Here is a 6,290-nt window from a genome sequence, read left to right as displayed (position 1 = left end):
AACAGGAATGAGTGGGAAACAATCAAGACAACAGGTAGAAGCACTTGCATTTGAATGAGTTTCAAGCATGCTTGGGTGCTTGTGTGATCTGAGTGACTCAGTTTTGGAATACAACTGTCGCGTGGTGCACCGCGACCTCCAGGCACCCCGGAGTTTCTGAAAAAAAATTTTCTGCGATTTTCACGAAACCACTTTTCTTCAACTTGAATTGGGCTAAAAATCCATCCCTGAAAATAAAAATTCTCTGAGTAGTGTGGAAATGCTGATCCTTACCCTGCCTGGGTTGTCCACTGAGCATTTCCGCGAACTCTATCTGAAGTTCTCTGGGCATGGGATTTTGACATATTCCCCAAACCAACAGGAATGAGTGGGAAACAATCAAGACAACAGGTAGAAGCACTTGCATTTGAATGAGTTTCAAGCATGCTTGGGTGCTCGTGTGATCTGAGTCACTCAGTTTTGGAATACAACTGTCGCGTGGTGCACCGCGACCTCCAGGCACCCCGGAGTTTCTGAAAAAAAATTTTCTGCGATATTCACGAAACCACTTTTCTTCAACTTGAATTGGGCTAAAAATCCATCCCTGAAAATAAAAATTCTCTGAGTAGTGTGGAAATGCTGATCCTTACCCTGCCTGGGTTGTCCACTGAGCATTTCCGCGAACTCTATCTGAAGTTCTCTGGGCATGGAACTTTGACATATTCCCCAAACCAAAAGGAATGAGTGGGAAACAATCAAGACAACAGGTAGAAGCACTTGCATTTGAATGAGTTTCAAGCATGCTTGGGTACTCGTGTGATCTGAGTGACTCAGTTTTGGAATACAACTGTCGCGTGGTGCACTGCGACCTCCAGGCACCCCGGAGTTTCTGAAAAAAAATTTTCTGCGATTATCACGAAACCACTTTTCTTCAACTTGAATTGGGCTAAAAATCCATCCCTGAAAATAAAAATTCTCTGAGTAGTGTGGAAATGCTGATCCTTACCCTGCCTGGGTTGTCCACTGAGCATTTCCGCGAACTCTATCTGAAGTTCTCTGGGCATGGGATTTTGACATATTCCCCAAACCAAAAGGAATGAGTGGGAAACAATCAAGACAACAGGTAGAAGCACTTGCATTTGAATGAGTTTCAAGCATGCTTGGGTACTCGTGTGATCTGAGTGACTCAGTTTTGGAATACAACTGTCGCGTGGTGCACCGCGACCTCTAGGCACCCCGGAGTTTCTGAAAAAAAAATTTCTGCGATTTTCACGAAACCGTTTTTCTTCAACTTGAATTGGGCTAAAAATCCATCCCTGAAAATAAAAATTCTCTGAGTAGTGTGGAAATGCTGATCCTTACCCTGCCTGGGTTGTCCACTGAGCATTTCCGCGAACTCTATCTGAAGTTCTCTGGGCATGGGATTTTGACATATTCCCCAAACCAAAAGGAATGAGTGGGAAACAATCAAGACAACAGGTAGAAGCACTTGCATTTGAAAGAGTTTCAAGCATGCTTGGGTACTCGTGTGATCTGAGTGACTCAGTTTTGGAATACAACTGTCGCGTGGTGCACCGCGACCTCCAGGCACCCCGGAGTTTCTGAAAAAACATTTTCTGCGATTTTCACGAAACCACTTTTCTTCAACTTGAATTGGGCTAAAAATCCATCCCTGAAAATAAAAATTCTCTGAGTAGTGTGGAAATGCTGATCCTTACCCTGCCTGGGTTGTCCACTGAGCATTTCCGCGAACTCTATCTGAAGTTCTCTGGGCATGGGATTTTGACATATTCCCCAAACCAAAAGGAATGAGTGGGAAACAATCAAGACAACAGGTAGAAGCACTTGCATTTGAATGAGTTTCAAGCATGCTTGGGTACTCGTGTGATCTGAGTGACTCAGTTTTGGAATACAACTGTCGCGTGGTGCACTGCGACCTCCAGGCACCCCGGAGTTTCTGAAAAAAAATTTTCTGCGATTATCACGAAACCACTTTTCTTCAACTTGAATTGGGCTAAAAATCCATCCCTGAAAATAAAAATTCTCTGAGTAGTGTGGAAATGCTGATCCTTACCCTGCCTGGGTTGTCCACTGAGCATTTCCGCGAACTCTATCTGAAGTTCTCTGGGCATGGGATTTTGACATATTCCCCAAACCAAAAGGAATGAGTGGGAAACAATCAAGACAACATGTAGAAGCACTTGCATTTGAATGAGTTTCAAGCATGCTTGGGTACTCGTGTGATCTGAGTGACTCAGTTTTGGAATACAACTGTCGCGTGGTGCACCGCGACCTCCAGGCACCCCGGAGTTTCTGAAAAAACATTTTCTGCGATTTTCACGAAACCACTTTTCTTCAACTTGAATTGGGCTAAAAATCCATCCCTGAAAATAAAAATTCTCTGAGTACTGTGGAAATGCTGATCTTTACCCTGCCTGGGTTGTCCACTGAGCATTTCTGCGAACTCTATCTGAAGTTCTCTGGGCATGGGATTTTGACATATTCCCCAAACCAAAAGGAATGAGTGGGAAACAATCAAGACAACAGATAGAAGCACTTGCATTTGAATGAGTTTCAAGCATGCTTGGGTACTCGTGTGATCTGAGTGACTCAGTTTTGGAATACAACTGTCGCGTGGTGCACTGCGACCTCCAGGCACCCCGGAGTTTCTGAAAAAAAATTTTCTGCGATTTTCACGAAACCACTTTTCTTCAACTTGAATTGGGCTAAAAATCCATCCCTGAAAATAAAAATTCTCTGAGTAGTGTGGAAATGCTGATACTTACCCTGCCTGGGTTGTCCACTGAGCATTTCCGCGAACTCTATCTGAAGTTCTCTGGGCATGGGATTTTGACATATTCCCCAAACCAACAGGAATGAGTGGGAAACAATCAAGACAACAGGTAGAAGCACTTGCATTTGAATGAGTTTCAAGCATGCTTGGGTGCTCGTGTGATCTGAGTGACTCAGTTTTGGAATACAACTGTCGTGTGGTGAACCGCGACCTCCAGGCACCCCGGAGTTTCTGAAAAAAAATTTTCTGCGATTTTCACGAAACCACTTTTCTTCAACTTGAATTGGGCTACAAATCCATCCCTGAAAATAAAAATTCTCTGAGTAGTGTGGAAATGCTGATCCTTACCCTGCCTGGGTTGTCCACTGAGCATTTCCGCGAACTCTATCTGAAGTTCTCTGGGCATGGGATTTTGACATATTCCCCAAACCAACAGGAATGAGTGGGAAACAATCAAGACAACAGGTAGAAGCACTTGCATTTGAATGAGTTTCAAGCATGCTTGGGTGCTCGTGTGATCTGAGTGACTCGGTTTTGGAATACAACTGTCGCGTGGTGCACCGCGACCTCCAGGCACCCCAGAGTTTCTGAAAAAAAATTTTCTGCGATTTTCAGGAAACCACTTTTCTTCAACTTGAATTGGGCTAAAAATCCATCCCTGAAAATAAAAATCCTCTGAGTAGTGTGGAAATGCTGATCCTTACCCTGCCTGGGTTGTCCACTGAGCATTTCCGCGAACTCTATCTGAAGTTCTCTGGGCATGGGATTTTGACATATTCCCCAAACCAAAAGGAATGAGTGGGAAACAATCAAGACAACATATAGAAGCACTTGCATTTGAATGAGTTTCAAGCATGCTTGGGTACTCGTGTGATCTGAGTGACTCAGTTTTGGAATACAACTGTCGCGTGGTACACCGCGACCTCCAGGCACCCCGGAGTTTATGAAAAAAAATTTTCTGCGATTTTCACGAAACCACTTTTCTTCAACTTGAATTGGGCTAAAAATCTATCCCTGAAAATAAAAATTCTCTGAGTAGTGTGGAAATGCTGATCCTTACCCTGCCTGGGGTGTCCACTGAGCATTTCCCCGAACTCTATCTGAAGTTCTCTGGGCATGGGATTTTGACATATTCCCCAAACCAAAAGGAATGAGTGGGAAACAATCAAGGAAACAAATAGAAGCACTTGCATTTGAATGAGTTTCAAGCATGCTTGGGTACTCGTGTGATCTGAGTGACTCAGTTTTGGAATACAACTGTCGCGTGGTGCGCCGCGACCTCCAGGCACCCCGGAGTTTCTGAAAAAAAATTTTCTGCGATTTTCACGAAACTACTTTTCTTCAACTTGAATTGGGCTTAAAATCCATCCCTGAATATAAAAATTCTCTGAGTAGTGTGGAAATGCTGATCCTTACCCTGCCTGGGGTGTCCACTGAGCATTTCCCCGAACTCTATCTGAAGTTCTCTGGGCATGGGATTTTGACATATTCCCCAAACCAAAAGGAATGAGTGGGAAACAATCAAGGAAACAAATAGAAGCACTTGCATTTGAATGAGTTTCAAGCATGCTTGGGTTCTCGTGTGATCTGAGTGACTCAGTTTTGTAATACAACTGTCGCGTGGTGCGCCGCGACCTCCAGGCACCCCGGAGTTTCTGAAAAAAAATTTTCTGCGATTTTCACGAAACCACTTTTCTTCAACTTGAATTGGGCTAGAAATCCATCCCTGAAAATAAAAATTCTCTGAGTAGTGTGGAATATGCTGATCCTTACCCTGCCTGGGTTGTCCACTGAGCATTTCCCCGAACTCTATCTGAAGTTCTCTGGGCATGGGATTTTGACATATTCCCCAAACCAAAAGGAATGAGTGGGAAACAATCAAGACAACAGGTAGAAGCACTTGCATTTGAATGAGTTTCAAGCATGCTTGGGTGCTCGTGTGATCTGAGTGACTCAGTTTTGGAATACAACTGTCGTGTGGTGCACCGCTACCTCCAGGCACCCCGGAGTTTCTGAAAAAAAAATTTCTGCGATTTTCACGAAACCACTTTTCTTCAACTTGAATTGGGCTAAAAATCCATCCCTGAAAATAAAAATTCTCTGAGTAGTGTGGAAATGCTGATCCTTACCCTGCCTGGGTTGTCCACTGAGCATTTCCGCGAACTCTATCTGAAGTTCTCTGGGCATGGGATTTTGACATATTCCCCAAACCAAAAGGAATGAGTGGGAAACAATCAAGACAACAGATAGAAGCACTTGCATTTGAATGACTTTCAAGCATGCTTGGGTACTCGTGTGATCTGAGTGACTCAGTTTTGGAATACAACTGTCGCGTGGTGCACCGCGACCTCCAGGCACCCCGGAGTTTCTGAAAAAAAATTTTCTGCGATTTTCACGAAACCACTTTTCTTCAACTTGAATTGGGCTAAAAATCCATCCCTGAAAATAAAAATTCTCTGAGTAGTGTGGAAATGCTGATCTTTACCCTGCCTGGGTTGTCCACTGAGCATTTCTGCGAACTCTATCTGAAGTTCTCTGGGCATGGGATTTTGACATATTCCCCAAACCAAAAGGAATGAGTGGGAAACAATCAAGACAACAGATAGAAGCACTTGCATTTGAATGAGTTTCAAGCATGCTTGGGTACTCGTGTGATCTGAGTGACTCAGTTTTGGAATACAACTGTCGCGTGGTGCACTGCGACCTCCAGGCACCCCGGAGTTTCTGAAAAAAAATTTTCTGCGATTTTCACGAAACCACTTTTCTTCAACTTGAATTGGGCTACAAATCCATCCCTGAAAATAAAAATTCTCTGAGTAGTGTGGAAATGCTGATCCTTACCCTGCCTGGGTTGTCCACTGAGCATTTCCCCGAACTCTATCTGAAGTTCTCTGGGCATGGGATTTTGACATATTCCCCAAACCAACAGGAATGAGTGGGAAACAATCAAGACAACAGGTAGAAGCACTTGCATTTGAATGAGTTTCAAGCATGCTTGGGTGCTCGTGTGATCTGAGTGACTCGGTTTTGGAATACAACTGTCGCGTGGTGCACCGCGACCTCCAGGCACCCCAGAGTTTCTGAAAAAAAATTTTCTGCGATTTTCAGGAAACCACTTTTCTTCAACTTGAATTGGGCTAAAAATCTATCCCTGAAAATAAAAATTCTCTGAGTAGTGTGGAAATGCTGATCCTTACCCTGCCTGGGTTGTCCACTGAGCATTTCCCCGAACTCTATCTGAAGTTCTCTGGGCATGGGATTTTGACATATTCCCCAAACCAAAAGGAATGAGTGGGAAACAATCAAGGAAACAAATAGAAGCACTTGCATTTGAATGAGTTTCAAGCATGCTTGGGTTCTCGTGTGATCTGAGTGACTCAGTTTTGGAATACAACTGTCGTGTGGTGCACCGCTACCTCCAGGCACCCCGGAGTTTCTGAAAAAAAAATTTCTGCGATTTTCACGAAACCACTTTTCTTCAACTTGAATTGGGCTAAAAATCCATCCCTGAAAATAA

The sequence above is a fragment of the Lepisosteus oculatus genome, chromosome 1 (assembly GCF_040954835.1).
Source record: "Lepisosteus oculatus isolate fLepOcu1 chromosome 1, fLepOcu1.hap2, whole genome shotgun sequence".
Lineage (NCBI taxonomy): Eukaryota > Metazoa > Chordata > Actinopteri > Semionotiformes > Lepisosteidae > Lepisosteus > Lepisosteus oculatus.
Note: the sequence above shows the minus strand (reverse complement) of the source record.